General features: G+C 32.7%; 1 protein-coding gene across 4 annotated transcripts in view; it reads right to left on the bottom strand.

The window, feature by feature from the left end:
- Positions 1 to 8,788, bottom strand: part of dop (microtubule-associated serine/threonine (MAST) protein kinase dop) — a 189,818-nt gene extending 181,030 nt beyond the window's left edge. For all 4 annotated transcript variants that reach the window (XM_085821506.1, XM_085821508.1, XM_085821509.1 and 1 more), the window contains exon 1: positions 8,579 to 8,788. The gene's annotated coding sequence lies outside the window, so the exon portion shown is untranslated. The remainder of the gene's footprint in view (positions 1 to 8,578) is intronic.
- Between the last annotated feature and the right edge of the window lie 7,561 nt (positions 8,789 to 16,349).

Raw genomic sequence — 16,349 nt, 5'->3', positions numbered from 1 at the left:
GCTGTGTATTACAAGATTGACGACGAAAGCCACGTTGTTTCACTAAATTTTGACTTGCTCCTATTGCGTACTGAATTAAGCCCGAATTATATTAGTTTAGTTATTTACTATACCTACGTTTATTTCTTGCACATGCTTAAAACTAATCCGAGTCCTGAATAAATAAACTCTCACATATACTTAACGCTTTATCTAGGGCCGGTGGTAAATACCGCCTGGTGCAGTCTCTATGGGTCCTATATTCTGCTACAGAGCAACTTCCTAAGTTCTAAATTTTCACCACACCTAAACTTTGCATTCCAGTGCTTTCCCAAAATCATAAAAAACTTCTCCTCCCTTAATTTTGCCGCTCGGTGTTTCCCCAAATTCCAAAAATTTTGTCTTCCATAAATTCTGCCGTCAGGTGCCAACATATTCTGCCGCCGCTTCTGGGTTTATGGTGAATAACATATCAGTTATACTTAATTAAAATAGCACTAAATGTAATCTTTTAGCATACGAGTTTCATTAACAAAATCTATTTTTGGCATATGAAAAGAAATTTTTGTTGAATTTTTCCTCGTCAACATTTCTTAGAGCATTTAAAAATCTATAATCATCACCAAGCATAATGTTAGCATAAAAGGTTGCCGTACTCCTGTTATTCAATTCCTAATATAAAAAAAAAGTTTAGACATCACTGCATGAGTTATTACTGAAGCTGTCATGTATTGATAAACATGCGGGGATGAAAGCAACAAATAATAAATCATGACTGGCCAGGTCGGCATCAGGGATATAAAATAGGTGAATGTTTCCGTTTGAGATGTATGCCAAGCAGATACTCAGCTAGAGCCAAATTATTAATCTCATAAATTTATGCTTACATAATTGTTTTTTCATAACGAGGTATTTAATTTAGTGCCTAAGTGAAATTAAGAATCAGAATTTTTAAGTGAAACTCTCTACGTGTTTTATTATGGAAAGAAAAATTAAATACGCATACGTAAAGCATACAAAAAGACAATGTTTATAGCTTTGAGGTCCAGATTTTAGATCATTCCAGATAATGGACATCCAGATTTCGGACTTTGTACTGTATAATCAGTTATGCAAGCCCAGAAAGAGACGAAATTTCCACTTTTCCTCCCTACCTACGCTATGTGCACACCTATGTAAAGTGCAATTACATTCTTTTAAGTGATAGAATACAGAGAACAGAATTTAATTCTGATAAAATGTTTTAAAAAAATTATTTGCAGAGCTTTCAATATCATAAAACAGCACGGTATGAGAAAAAGTTACTCATACTTACAAAAATGAAAAGGATTGAAAAATTCGTACTTATTGCTTATCCTAGCTCAGTTTTTGGTAATAATTTTTTGATACCGAGAAGTCTTCTGGTGACAAAACATCACTAGTGAGATTTTGGGTTATCCCAGCTCATATTTTTGGTGATAATTTTTTGATACCGAGAAGTCTTCTGGTGACAAAACATCATTAGTGAGATTTTGGTAAACCACGTGTATTTTACCTCTAGCCACTCCACCTACAGCAAATACTATATTATATAGTTATATTTCCTTATCATTATAAAATAAATGGGGTAGTCTACATTTTAGGGTAACCCTTGGATTATCACCAAGTTGTTGTTTCATTTATCACCATGTTGTTTTATTTATGGTAACCTGAGTATTTTATGTTGAATGTTTTGGAAATCCTATTGCGACGTGATTGGTTGCAATATGTGATTGTAGTTTTGACTGTTCGGAAAATATTTCTCGGGGCCTTTTTTCCACGTTGGATGTCACTTGGGAAGAACGATACTTACTTTGTGCTTTACACAGTAAAATGGCTGCTGGTGGTAAGATTAACCTGAAGCTTCTGTACTATTTGGAATGAATAGAGAAAGAAAACATTGATTGACTGGTGTGCAAATTAAGATTTAAATGGAATCATTCACCTCTCAGTAAATTACGCCGTCATATTGAAGAATTTGGAAAAGTGAAGCTCACATGAACACTATGCAAGGTATGTGTGGTGTAATGAAAGGGGATTTTCGAAAGAACTGCCACCGGCAGTACGGAGGATATTTTTTAATTTTACATTTGTGAATTTATGTGGCAACGGCAGTATACAGATTCTAGTTCATAGTTTTAAACAGTTTTTTCGATGTTGTTAAGGAGTTCTGTGAGTCACACACTAGAGACACAGAAATTTCTAAATAAGTTAAATTTATATTTCTTTTTGAACTGCGCAGATTAGATAATATGTATTTCGGCTGATATTTGGAATATGGTAACTGGTAGTTTGGCGACATTTTGCAGCCGATAAAGGTTACTACCTAGGACTTTGGTAATAATGTGAGAAGTACTCAGTTCCGATTACGCATTATTTTGTGTGAGGGAAATGAGAGATCATGAGATATGTCATGTGATATTAATGGACGAATTACAGTTCTTTAATCGGAAATGGGGAGGGGGGATTTGGAAAAATATCTGGAGTACTGGAAAAATATCTGGATATTATTTTGTATTAAGCTTCATTGTGTGTTGTGTGAAGTACTGTTGATTAATTTTCGGATTGCATGGCGCTGTCTAAAGTGAATTCTAAATTTTTAATGCGTTTATCTGATAATTCAAAAGAATTGGTTGAATGGTGTATGAATGTAGGTTTAATTGCGGATAAGTATGAATGTCCAAAATGTGGGAATGAAATGAGATTGTGTGAAAGGAAGGATATTACAGATAAGTTTTGAATGGCGGTGCAAGAAATCTGGTGAAAATGGACATTTTGTGAAACGGAGTGTAAGGAAGGGTACGTGGTTTGCTGAAAGTCGTTTGAGTATGGGTGAAATTTTATTAATTTCTTATTATTGGGTGAATAGACTGCCAGTTGATTACTGGATTTCGGATTTAGAAATTAGCAGTAGTACTGCAGCTGATTGGAATTCTTTCTGTAGGGAAGTGTGTGTGGAATTTTGCGAGAATGATATGGGTATGCTTGGTGGTATGAATGCTATTGTGGAAATTGATGAAAGTAAGTTTGGGAAGCGCAAGTATCAGAGAGGTAGGAGAGTGGAAGGAAAATGGGTGTTTGGTGGGATTGAAAGGGGTAGTAATAAGTGTTTTTTTAGGTTGTGCTATATAGAAGTAAAGATTGCTTATTAAGTTTTATTAAACAGTATATTCTACCGGGTACCATAATCATATCTGATTGCTGGAAATCATATGCATGTTTGGAGGATGAAGGTTTTCAACATCTTGCTGTGAACCATAAATATCATTTTAAAGATCCTGAAACAGGTGCACATACGAATACAATAGAGGGCACATGGAGTGCTATAAAAAGCACCATTTCGAGGCATTGTGATAAAGAGAATTTTGCTTTTTATTTAGCGGAGGAAGTATGGAGGAAAAATTCGCAGAAAAAAACTTTCAATAATTTTATTGAATCAATTAGAAAAGTGTATCCGCCACGTAATCAAGATTCTGAAGAAGATTAGGTAAGTTAGTATTTTTAATTATTTGAGGATATTATTTTTATGCATTGTTCTAAATGTAAGGAGTAAATAAAGTAATATGTTATTATTGGAAAATTGTTATTAGCAATGATTTAGTTTAAAGTAATTAGGATTGTAAGCTAATTTTTATTAATTTAATGTACGTGCTTATTTATATTTTAAGTAGTGTTTTTGAATTTAATTATACTTTAATTAAATGATAGTTATTTTGTGAATTATGTTTGTAGGAATTTGGTATACATTTCAGTTGAAGTAAACGTGCATGGAAATAATTTAAATATTTGACACTAAGTATTCGTAACCATTTGTAATGTTTGCGGTATGAATTCGTTGGTGACGTTTATAATATAATAGATAATTTAGAGGTAAAAGTTTTTGGATATTTTATTTATTTTATACATGGAAACGTTCATCCTTGGAAAGGGTATATACTTTTTCGCGATCAGGTAATTTCATATATGTGCTTTTTGCCGAGTTTAAAGATTCACAGAATTTTTTTGCATTTTCATGCAAATTTTTGTAATTTATGAGAAAATAGCAATGTAGATGGATAAAGTTAAGAGTGTGTGCAATGCCATTTTTGTGCAATTCTGGGATGTTTTTTTAAGTAAAAATAAGTCGACGTGTAAATGGTTTATGTGTATGTTCTATTCTGAAAAACGCGCAAGGAGTTTGCGACTGTGCACTTTTTCCCAATTTTGCAGTTAATATTTGTCATGATTAAGCAGTTTTGTTACATAAAATTTCTAGCATAAGTGTAATTCGGCTAGTAGATTGTTGGAAAAAGTGTTTAGTATATAAAAAGAAACATGTCTTTACTTCGTGAAGACAAAATGGCGGCGAAAAAAATAAATAGAGGGTTGCTGTAGCAGAGTTGGTCGCCAAATTTTCGCCAAAAAATCGCCAAGTTACCATAATCTAAAGATCAACCTGCATTTCTATTTTTATGTTATTTCCTTCTTTTATTTCGACTTAAAATGCAGTTTTTTGATATTATAATTTTTTATGTTTTATTGCATTACGTTGTGGACGCTATTTTACTTGGGAGGATGTCCCACATAAACAGGAATGAGGGTAAAAAAAAAATCACAAATTTTCACGAAGGGTTACCCCAAAATATATTTCTCTCAAAAAATGCTTAGTTGCTAAAGTGAAAAAAAAAAAGTAGGGAGCAAATGTTATGTACTGGAAAGATCAAAAGAAATAATGCAAATGAATATTTCAACAAATATCCTTTTTGTGAACAAAAATAAAAAAATGTAGAAATATTAAGAAAAAGACAAGGATTACCAGAATACCACTGGAGATGTTTGACAACTAAAAAACGAAAAAAAACCTAGCGCCTAAAAAACTAATTGCTAAAAAAATATAAGCTGATATAATCAATGGAGACAAATGAATTTTTTTAAGACATTAAGATAAATTTCCTCTACAGTTAATTTTTATTTATCAAGCATAAGACTAATGATTTCCAAAAATCAGTTCTTCGACTCTGGCTTTGAAAACTGCATTTTCGCACTTCCATAAATACATTACATGCCATATTAGCTCGATAATAAAATCCACAAATATAAGGGCTAAAGTGCAGAACAGCCCACTTATTTGGCGTGTTGTGTTTGGCGCTTTTTACAAGATTAATAAGTGTGCCAAATGTGGTATCCAAGTCGATTCTGCTGTTCTCGAAGGTGAATTTCAGAGCATTTTCGCACATGCATAATATGTATTTTAAATTGAGAATTTCTTTTGAGCTTGAAATTCGGAGCATTTTCGCGCGTGCTCAGTATGTATTTTAAAATTTAGAATTTCTGATTGGTGTAAACGATAATAGATGGTAGATGTGCAGTTATTTTAAATAATAATTCGAGAACAATTTGAGAATTCGTTATTTTTCGTTCATCGGCTGAGTGGATTACTTCTTTTCAGGTAAGAGAAAGTATTTTAAATTTTCAGTGTTTTGTAACAATTTTAAGTTTTTGAAACGATTCTTAGTATTTAAAATTATGTTTTTGTAAGGACTGGATTTTCATATTTTAAAATTTTTTGGAAGTGAAAGTATGAATTTTTCAGGGTTTTGTAAGGATTTTATATTCTTTAAATTTACTATGTTTTTGAAACGATTTTAGTTTTTAAAGTTAATAGGCTTTTTCTTGAAAGGATTTCCAGTTTTAAAATTTTCCCACTTATTTGTTTGGCGCTTTTTATGACAGTAAGAAAAATTGGATTTTTGTCAATTTTCTTTGACTTTTTAAATAAAATGAGGTCGACGTGTGCATGGATAAAGTCAAGAGAGTGCGCAATGCCATTTTTGTGCAATTCTGGGATTTTTTTTTAAATGAAAGTAGGTCGATGTGTTCATGGATACAGAGTTTGTAAAATTCTTAAAAACGCGTCAAGCAATGGGTGATTCTGCACTTTCCCCAATTTTTTTAGAATGAATTTTAATTCTTCAGGGTTTTGTAATGATTTTAAGTTTTTGAAGCTTACTATGTTTTCTTAACCATGTTTGTTTTTAAAATTATTATGCTGTTTTTAAAGAATTTTCAGTTTTCAAAATTTTGCTTCAACTTTCATTTTATATTTATTTTACCTGTTCGTCATTGTACATGTCATGCCTTGCATAGTGTCGTCTGGAGGAATTGCAAATCCAGGAGACAAAACGTGAGTTGGCGATTTTGAAAAATGTGCCAAGCAGTGGGCGATTCTGCTCTGTATGTTTTAGGATAAATTTTAAAAAATTAAAATACAGGTGAATATGATTAGAATGCAAGGTGACTTAATTAAATACAATATTTTCCATTGCATTAAAAAAATTTAGGGAAAAAAGTCAGCAATGTTTATCTTTTTTTTTTTTTTTTTTTTTTTTTTTTTTTTTTTTTTTCCAGGCATGCAAGAAACCAATATTGTGGATATAGACCTTGACTGAAAAATACGTGGAACAGAAAAAACACCAAAACAGGAAATAATATAATTTAAAATCTTGGGATTAAAGCTTTCGGCTAATCTTTGGAATATGGTAACAGGTAGTTTGGCGACATTTTGGTAAGGCGATAAAGGTTACTAGCTAGGACTTTAGCAGTGTACATGGATAAAGTCAAGAGTGTGCGCAATGCCATTTTTGTGCAATTCTGGGATGTTTTTTTAAGTGAAAATAGGTTGACCTGTACACGGATGATACCGTGTATGTGCAATTCTTAAAAACGCCGCAAGCAGTGGGTGATTCTGCACTTTCTCCCAATTTCGCACCTAATCTTCATCATGATTAAGCAATTTTATTCCGTAAAAGTTCTAGTATAAGCATAATTTGGCTAGCAGATTGTTGGAAAAAATGTTGAGTAAAAAAAAAAAAAACGCCTTAACTTTGTGAAAACAAAATGGCGTCCAAAACAAAACTAGCAGGTTGCTGTAGCAGGTTTGGTCGTCACATTTTCGCCAAAAAACCGCCAAGTTACCATAATCCAAAGATTAAACAAGCTTTCTTCAAATATAAAGTTAAAATTTATTTCTCTACTTGTCATTTTGACATATTTTTAATTTTCTGTAAATCAGGAGGGGTGGCATATTCAAGGACAGCCCCAAGCATTCAGTGCCTGCCCCAGGTGGCAAAAGCTCTAGCTAAGGTAAGACTGAAAAGAAAACATATCCCCTTCAAACAAAAATTCTAAATGAAATTTAAATCTCTCTACATCTTTAGACAAAACCAGAAAAAATACAATGTTAGAAGTTATTAGCCTCACAGTCAATCCCATAGCACGATGGTTTTGTTACAATTAAGTATAATTCCTACTTTTCATTAAAGAAAAACAATTAAAACCATTAAAAAAAACAGAGTCCACCAACTATAATGACTTTGTACATGCAATAGCCACATTCTTGTTTAGTCAAGTATTATGAAATATGCCTTTTTTTACACAGATCTGAAGTCATGATTTTTGTCTTTTTCCTGGCATAATGTTTAGAAGAAAGGAAATGAAACATCCTCATGTTTCAAGATCAAAAATAATATGAAGCATTCAGAATAGTATAAGAATACCTAATTATACTGAGTTTATTCAAAATCTAGTTTAATACAGATATAAATTGAAAATAAACGGAGGGAAAGGAAAGTTTTATGAATGTTATGTAAAAAAAGTAGCAAGAAAATTTGAGATAAAATAATTAAAATTCTTAACAAAACTATATATAATACAACTGCATTATAATTGTATGATCTGAGCTACTTATAAAAGGAAAAATTTATTTCAAATTACTTTAATTAGCTAGTTCTACAGATATTTTTTGCGCATGAGAGTGCTTCTAGATTCAAGAAGTCATATTTATAATGGAGTTTAGGATCACATAAGATTAAAAATGAAGGTATAAAAGTAAACTGATAAGAAATTCATCTTACTTCCATTTTATAAAATGTCAGTGCTCCTTTTTAATTTCCCATTTTTTAACTTAAAAGTTTACTTTTAAATAAACTCCAAACATGTATTTTATTATCGTGACAATTTCTTGCAGGTAAATATTTAATACAGTCTCAAAATATCAAACTGTTATCCTTCTTCAGTTTTGATTATTCATTATTTGCGTCATAATTTTTATTCTTAAATTTCACAGTGATCTATCATAAACGGAAATTACTTCATTATTTTTTTAAAAACAATATGAATTTTCGAAAAAAATATATTTACAGAATCACTTCAATATGAAGTTAAAAATATGTGAACTTTAAATCCGCTCCGTGCAAAATTTATTTCTAATGAATTCTCTAAGAACACATCCGTTTACTTGTTTGAGTTTCTAATCAATACAGTTAATTTTTAAAAAATTAAGGGGAAAGGTGAAATGTTAATGTATCTGAAATTCTATAAATGAATTTTGAAACAGATAATTTGCACTTCTTTGTTAAATGAAAACAAACAACAGCGGGGCTCATAAAAACCAACAAACAGCAGAATTGATCTGATTAACTACAGAAACTGATTTTAAGTCAACACAGATGTTTAACTTTAAGTACAAATATATAAATATTATTTATTTCTCCAAGTAAACTGAACTCATAACTAACACCAGCAAAAAAAAAATACTGCTAACCTCAGACAATACAGGTTAGAGGGCCATATACAAGACTCTTCCCAGCCTTAGCAATATGCAGCTAACCTCTATACCGATGAGTAGAAACCCCTCTCATTATTATTCCAACGAATTCAATGAACTAACTCTTTCCTGAGTAATATAAAACATCACAACATCCCATGTTCACAAATCTGATACAAGATGAAAACAAGGAACAAATTTGATCGATATGTTTTCTTGCTGCCAGTTTCTTTCTTCTAACGTACGTAGACAACAAATAAATAAATATCAATAAACAAAATTACCTGTTCTTAAATGTTTTCTATTTAACAATATCTAATTTTTTAAAAATGTAAATGTGATTCTTCTGCTTAATTAGGCATTTAGGTACGAACCATTCACCGATTTTGTATTAGAAAAATATAATGAAATAACAAAAAAAGTATGTAATGTTAATTGCAACGAAATCAATCATTAATCATTCAGATTATTTCTAAATGATTTCACAAAGAATGGGAAATTAAAAATAAACCAACTTTACGAGTACGATAAACTGCATCTCCCAACGAGGAAACACCCTTTTCTGTTGTCTCATGGAGAGAAACAACTGTTTGCTTTAAAATTATTCACAACAAAATGCTTTTATGTCATTCTTGATACCTATTAAAAAGGCCTTTGAATATAATAGGAAGTACATTTTCCCACTTATTCTCATAAATTCTTTATAGTCACATGCACATAAGTAGTGACGTAATTTTTCATTCAGTTTACTCGATAAGCTGAGTTCCCAGATCTTCGACGACTGTAAAAGTGCTTTGGAGCTGTCCTGTTTAATATTGATAAATAAAGTGTGTTTCAATACTTCATCAAGTGTCGTCGTTATTCACTCCAAATCCACACGAACCCCGTACGAACGTGAAGGAAGAAAATAACGTAACAGCTGGTGTCAGAAAAGAAAAACGCAACAATATGTACTAATTTGTTTGTGAGACTTTATCAAAAAAATATTTTGTTATCTTTTATTCAGTATCTAGTAAAATACCGGATAATGGTTTCCTTTGCATACCACACATTTCACAAAAATTTTGCATTCAGAACTACGTGGCCTTTGTTTTAGATAGCAAGAACACACGCCATTTTTCTTGATAACAGCTACCTCTCATATAGAAAAGAATCAATAATAGCTGCACGAAGAACGTGTCGATTTAATGAATTATATTTATGTAATTTGATTTATGTTCGTTGGCTTCAAATATATATTGCTTAGTTACTCGCTCCTCTCGTTCAACTTCTATTCTTAAAAATTCCAGTAACTTACATAAACAACCGTCAGGATTTATCGAAGCTTTTCAGTTACCCATAGTTTTTAAAATGCTTTAATCACTGATTCAAACAGTGAGAACAGCATTACATCACAATTTTAGTTACAGCTAGCAATTCTAAAACCGTTATCAGGCCAGCAATCTGTCCGTGACTGGGTGTCGAAGGAAACATTTCTGGGAATCTGCACTTCTGGATATCTGACTCGTTGACTGGAAAGCTATTCTTTAAACTAATGTTGGCAGAAACTCGTTTACCGGAAAAATATATTCTAGAGTCTCGTGTCTCCAGATGAGATAACTCCATTAAGGACGCAATGCAACTATGATTCTAAAATTGTCATACATTTGAGAAAATGGAGTTCCCCCCTTTTTGTAGAACAAGTGATAGTAATTCACAAACATACAGTTCTATTAAAAAAATTCTTTCTTCCCATGCCTCGATTTTATAATTTCTCACAATTTTTTCTTGATGGTTGGAAATCTTCAATTTCTTTTATATGCTGATGGTCCAGATTTCACAAAGTTTTAAATATCCAAACTTATCTTTACTGAATAAAAAATTATAATTATTGAATCTAGGAAACTGGTACCAGCAGTGGCGTAGCTACGATTCCAGCGCCCGGGGACAACTGAAGAATTTGCGCCCCTTTATGTGTGCCAAATGGGAAAACATTCCATTAAAAAATTTCGTAGCATCAATTTGGCGCCCCCTGGATGCTGCGCCCGGGGACAAATGTCCCCCCTTGCCCCACCCTAGCTACGCCACTGGGTACCAGAAACCAATCCAGTTTCTTAAAAAATCCATCAAATTTTGTAAATTCTATTTTAAATAAATTTATTTGAGTTTTAAACTCAGCCTGAGACTCATTTTTAACATCTATTTTTCCTATTTCAGTAAAAATTGCTTCTTTAAATACAAATAAGATATAATAATAATTTTAGTATCCAAATCCTTCCTAATGTAAAGCGTTCATCTGTTTTTGATGCTATAACGATGAAAATTGCGTGAAACTGTTAAAAATGCATTGAAGACTGAGCTACATTCAAAGTAAACACCACGAATCGGAGATTTATCATACGGAAAATCAAACAAGGTGCAAAAAGTAATACTGTAAATTGCAAATAAAAGTTAACCCTAAAATTGGTAGAAGAGTCAGGATGAAATGACTGATCAATAAGAAGGAGATTTTGCGCTAATTAAAAAGAAGAAATGAAAATACATATTCATTCATTCATACAAATGATAAATGTATATGTGATAAAACTCTGCTTATGATATGGTATAATAGCAATACCATAAATCTTTCTTACCATGTATTACAAAAAGCATCATGTATTTCAAGGTTGTTCAAAGATTTAATCCTGCTGGAACAATATTATATTTGAGGTCAAATTTTAATTATTTGGCCAATTACTGTTTGACGAGAGCAGAATGTAAAAACTGAATCCGAAAATTTACCGCCTAGTGTTAAGTACGAGGGTGCAGGCATAATAGTTTACAGATGTTTCATTGCCTCTGGGATGGAAATTTTTAGTTTTTATAGAAAATAATACGGATCTGTGTAAATAAATGAATTTTCTCAATAAAAACGTGGAAGCACTTGCATGAAAAACAAAGAATACAAAAGACGTTCAAGTTCTATCAGGATAACGATTGAACATATATAGAGAGAACGTGAACTGAAAAAAAAGAATAAGGAAACGTGATATTTCTTCGAAAGGTATTCTTACGTAAGAATTTAACAAAACATATAGTCTTAGACGAAGAAACTGATTATGTAAATTTAGCTAAACGACATCAAATAAAATATTGAATGTCTCCTTACTTTTATGCTTTCATTAAAAATAAACTGCCACTTATACAAAGTGTAGGAACTTTTGTAAAAGTTCATATTCAGAACTTTTTGATTATTGTTTTTACCAAAAGCATTTCGAATAAATTTTTCAAAATAAGTAGGTTTTAAAAAGATGATATAAAGTATATGTGAAAGAAAAACAAAGCCATTTCGCTAATACTTAGCAACTGATATCTGCAAATAAAAATGAAAATTATGTATATACGAGGACAAATATAAGCTGTTGTATTTGCATCAAGTGTAAAAATCTACCAAAGAGCTTTTCATTCTTTTATATCCAATTATCATATCATATTCGAAACTTATCCTGTCTAACGGATGCCAATCAAGCCATGAATCGTACAAAATTAAAAGACAACATTTATTTATAAAACATACTAGCTGAGATATCCGGCTTCGCTCTGGGAGTTGATATGAGATTGTGTGGTAATTGGAATAAAAGGATAAACTTTAAAGAGGTGAAATATTTTAATTTTAAACATATTCTAACTATTTACAGTACTTGTTTGCAAACAACATTTTTTATTTTGTCATTCGGGTTATATATTATGTGTACAAATTTTCCAATTTCCTAATCGAGAGCAAGCTACATATAGCTGACCGTGAGGAAAGCAGGAGTCTTTGAGGTTGATGACGCGATTGTTTAAAGTTTGTCTTTGTGCTTTGTTGATTTTTAAAACTATAGGTTAATTTGATAGGAAATTGCAGTCTTTTTAATTGGAATGACAGTTCAGTAGATATAAGTGAGTTCAGTGACATTTTGGAAATAAATACTGTGTTCCCTTTGTCCTTCCCAGTCATAAGTTCAAGTTCGACGATGTTATTCGATAGCTGTTTGACGACCATCCTTGTACCATTAAATGGTTTTTTTGAGTTGACATTTCTGAGTAGAATTATCGAAGATCCAATTTTCAGTCGAAGGCAGTGTAGTGACATTCTTGGTACTTGCAAAGGATTTAAAAATTCTGTAGGGAAGTTAACAGTTTCTTTAACTTTTACCAATCGATTTGCATATTCTCCCTTTACTGGGAATTTCTTTTGAATGTTAAAGTTTATATCGTAGACAATATTATTTTTAGTTCCCAGAATTGCCCTTTGAAATAACAACTCATAATTTGTATAATTGTGAACAATGTTTGGATAAATATGGTCGATGAATTGGTTTTCAGTAGTGGCTATGCTGCAGAAATCACTGTTGAGTTCAATGAGGCTCGTCGTGTGGTCAGTATGATATGTGCCTTCATCTATTTGTAATAGGTTTTGAGCAAAATGTGCTATTGTTTCGTCTTTAGGTAGTTCAACTCTCATATTTTTTGTTAGTCGCACTATTTGTGTGTGCGGCCAGAGATGTGATTTTTCTAAGCATGCATTGATTTTATCTACTGGTGTTGACTTTTGATAGCTGGAAGTGTTTGTTGAAAATCTGAGAGTAAAGCTCCTCCCATCACTTCAGAGTTTTGTCGCGAGTCTTGTAATCGATTACAAGACTCGAGTGATTTTGTATGTGCCATTGTGCATTCGTCGCAGAAGTTCGGCTTGTTTTACAAGTTCACCCTCTCCACATGCTCTTGAGATTTTACATACGGGGAATTGTTCTGCGGCTATATTCAATGATAGTTGTAGGGCGGAATGATAAGTTCGTCCTCCTCCTACAACTGTGATGGCAATGCCGGATAATGCCAGTGCAAGTGCGATATGTTGTTTAGCACGTTTTTCTGCCAGCAATAGTTTTATTAGAAACGCTTTCCTGGTACCGCCAGGTGCGTCCAAGTAAATAATTCCGCCAGTATTGTTGATTTGGTTAATGATAACGTTGTAAATTTTTTTATTGTCACTGAGGAGTGTTTTGTTGGGAGCAATGTATTGAAGTAGTTCGTTGATGTTGTAGCTTTTTTTCTCTTTGTAATTTCGCAAGTTTAGCACACTGAAAGCATTTTGTCGTGGTGCTGGTATCCCAAGTTGTAGTAAGGTCTGGTGTTTTATTGCTAAACATTTATCCTCTAGCCGAAAAAGTGTTTCATTGAAGATGCTGTCGTCGGCCAGTTCTAGATGAGCTTGTCGGATTTGGTACAGTATGTCATCGCTCATACTCTCTTTGAAGGAGTCCCATAGCTGTTTTGGATTCAATGGGTTACATGTTGATAGAATTATTGCGAATAAGTCTTTGTAATTTTTCCGGCTGAGGCTGTGAATGCAGGTTATTGTAGTGTTAATTACCAGTGCTCCGTCGTTTTCCAGTAGTCAACAGTCTTGAGTTCTGTGGAACTTGTTGGTCTTCGTATTACGTGTTCATTCATGCAACTGATTCCTGGTGTCTCACTACTGTATTTTATGGCTTTGCAAAACTGGCAGATGTTATCCACTTTTCCGATTACGACCTGTTTATTATATTTCTTCGTTGGGTCGTAGTGGAATGCTTCAGTTGTTAGGTTGTACTGTTTACTTGTCCTCGTCCACGCTTCTCGTAGGGTGATATTTTCATGGGTGACTTGCTTTAGCAGATTTTACTATAAAATTATGTCGCAATTCTTGATTCTTTAATTCGTTTATTTCGTTGTTGTTCGGTTTCTCTGCTTCTGAACGTGTTCATTCTCCTTCGTTGAAAAGGTAAATGTGCTTAGCGTTTTTCAACAATTTCGTTTTTTCGTTCTTTTTTTGTTTTCGCTGTTTTGCTTCAGAACTAGCAAGATCTCCTCCTCCTTTACGTTAGGGGCATTCTATTAAATATTTATGAAATCAACGTTTATAAAGAAATACACTAAGTACACTTTATTTTTCTATTTATATTCAGTCACTGTATCACTTTGATTACTCACACTTCACTGTTTATTTTTATCCACTCACCGAACTTCACTGATAAGACACTGACGTTCGAACCCAAGTCGGTTCTTGTTTTGTATACCCTATCAATGGGTAGCCCCACCCATACAAAAAATCTTCGAATGGTTCACAATGTTCCAGAACATTCCACAAGGATCTGGGATGTTCCGGAATATTCCCTGAATTTTCCGAACTATTCGCGCTCATTCCAGAATGTTGTGAAATGCTCTCGAATGTTCTGGACTTTCCTAGAAATTTCTAGAGGGTGAAATTTCAGCCCTTATATCTTCAAAAGCACGCCCTTTAGGTAAAAACGGGAAGCTTCTTCATGGATGAGACATAGAGAGCTACCGCACAATATAACTCCCTTGATCGTACCGGGACTCATTTCTGAGTTTTAGCGGCACGCACATTGTACACTTACTTTTACAATAGATATTGATTGATGAGGTTTATCAGTAAAAAAAAAGCATATTTCAGTGGCGCAGCAGGAGTTTTTGCTGCTCCGCTAATTGTTAAGTTTGCTACCAGGAGCGGGCTTCGTGTATTTGCCCCAGCCCTTTTAATTTACCCCACTCCCCTCCCAAAAAAAAAAAATATGCCAAAATGATATTTAGAGAAGTAAATTAAAAATTGCTGTTCATTTTTCAAAGTGAAACTTTAATTTCAAGTTTTTAAAATTATATTATTATTTTCCTTGCTTTTACATGCTTATACGAAATAAAAAGAAAGTATTGTGATCCCAAAAAATTTCGGGTATCATATTTCAACGAAAATATCCATTTTGATCGCTATCGAATGCAATTTGATGACGTTTTGGCGTGACATCTGTACGTAAAGACAGAATAAAGGACTCTTTTTCCCCAAGCAAATTATAAAACTGATTTAAAATGAATTCTGAAGAGATTTTTTTCGTGGCGTCTGTTACGCTCGCATAACTCAAAAACGAGTAGCCTGAGAACGTTCAAATATTGTATGGTTTGTTGGTTGCAATCGGCTGCACCAAAAGTATATAAATATATATATGTATATATCAACTTTGTTACTGTGCTCAGTAAGCTCAGTTTCTTTATTATTATACGTTTTCAAATTGTGCATTTTTTGCTTTCAAAATGATTGAATTATGTTGTTCTTATTTTCCGGTTAAGGTTTTTATGCCTTTAGTTAACCTGCATGCAATAATTGTGGAATTAGCAATAATTTAAAAGATTTTTAAGCGCGTCTAAGCCTAATTTTTGTTTAACATAGCAGCCATATTTGTTTACATTTGAAACTTAGCAGAATCAAGGAGGCTAGAATAGAAGAAGGAGGGAAGGTTCGCAGTTTCCTCCACTATTCTGGGAATGAAACACCTAACAAGCGGCTTCCTTGTTTGTTCTGTCAATTCATTGCATAACGGCAGTGAAAGGTATGTTTTTCTAAGCTGTTCCGTGCATGTATTTTCTAGTAAAATTATGTTAAATTTATAATGAAATGCTTCGCTATTGTTAATTTTTTTAAAGTAATAAAGATGATATCCGCAATTTACTATGTACAGAAAATTATTAAGAAATAGTTCGAAACCTAAATGCATGTGTGTATAACATTAGGAATCTTTTTCGAAAATCGATTTGTGCATCCATATGCAATGCAAGCTGACGTGTTTCAAAAAGAAAAGAAAACAAAAATATTGCAATTACAGACTTCCTTGCACAAGTCACAGCGATAATAAGAACATGGCCGCCGAGCTTCACCTTTTGAATGTCATATGTGTCTATGTCATAACACAATTAAGAGGCAATCGGCCTAGTG

Source organism: Stegodyphus dumicola, chromosome 8 (assembly GCF_044657685.1).
Source record: "Stegodyphus dumicola isolate Sdum_Otavi_A_Nest chromosome 8, ASM4465768v1".
Taxonomy (NCBI): Eukaryota; Metazoa; Arthropoda; class Arachnida; order Araneae; family Eresidae; genus Stegodyphus; species Stegodyphus dumicola.
This window is presented reverse-complemented; position numbering and strand designations above follow the sequence as displayed.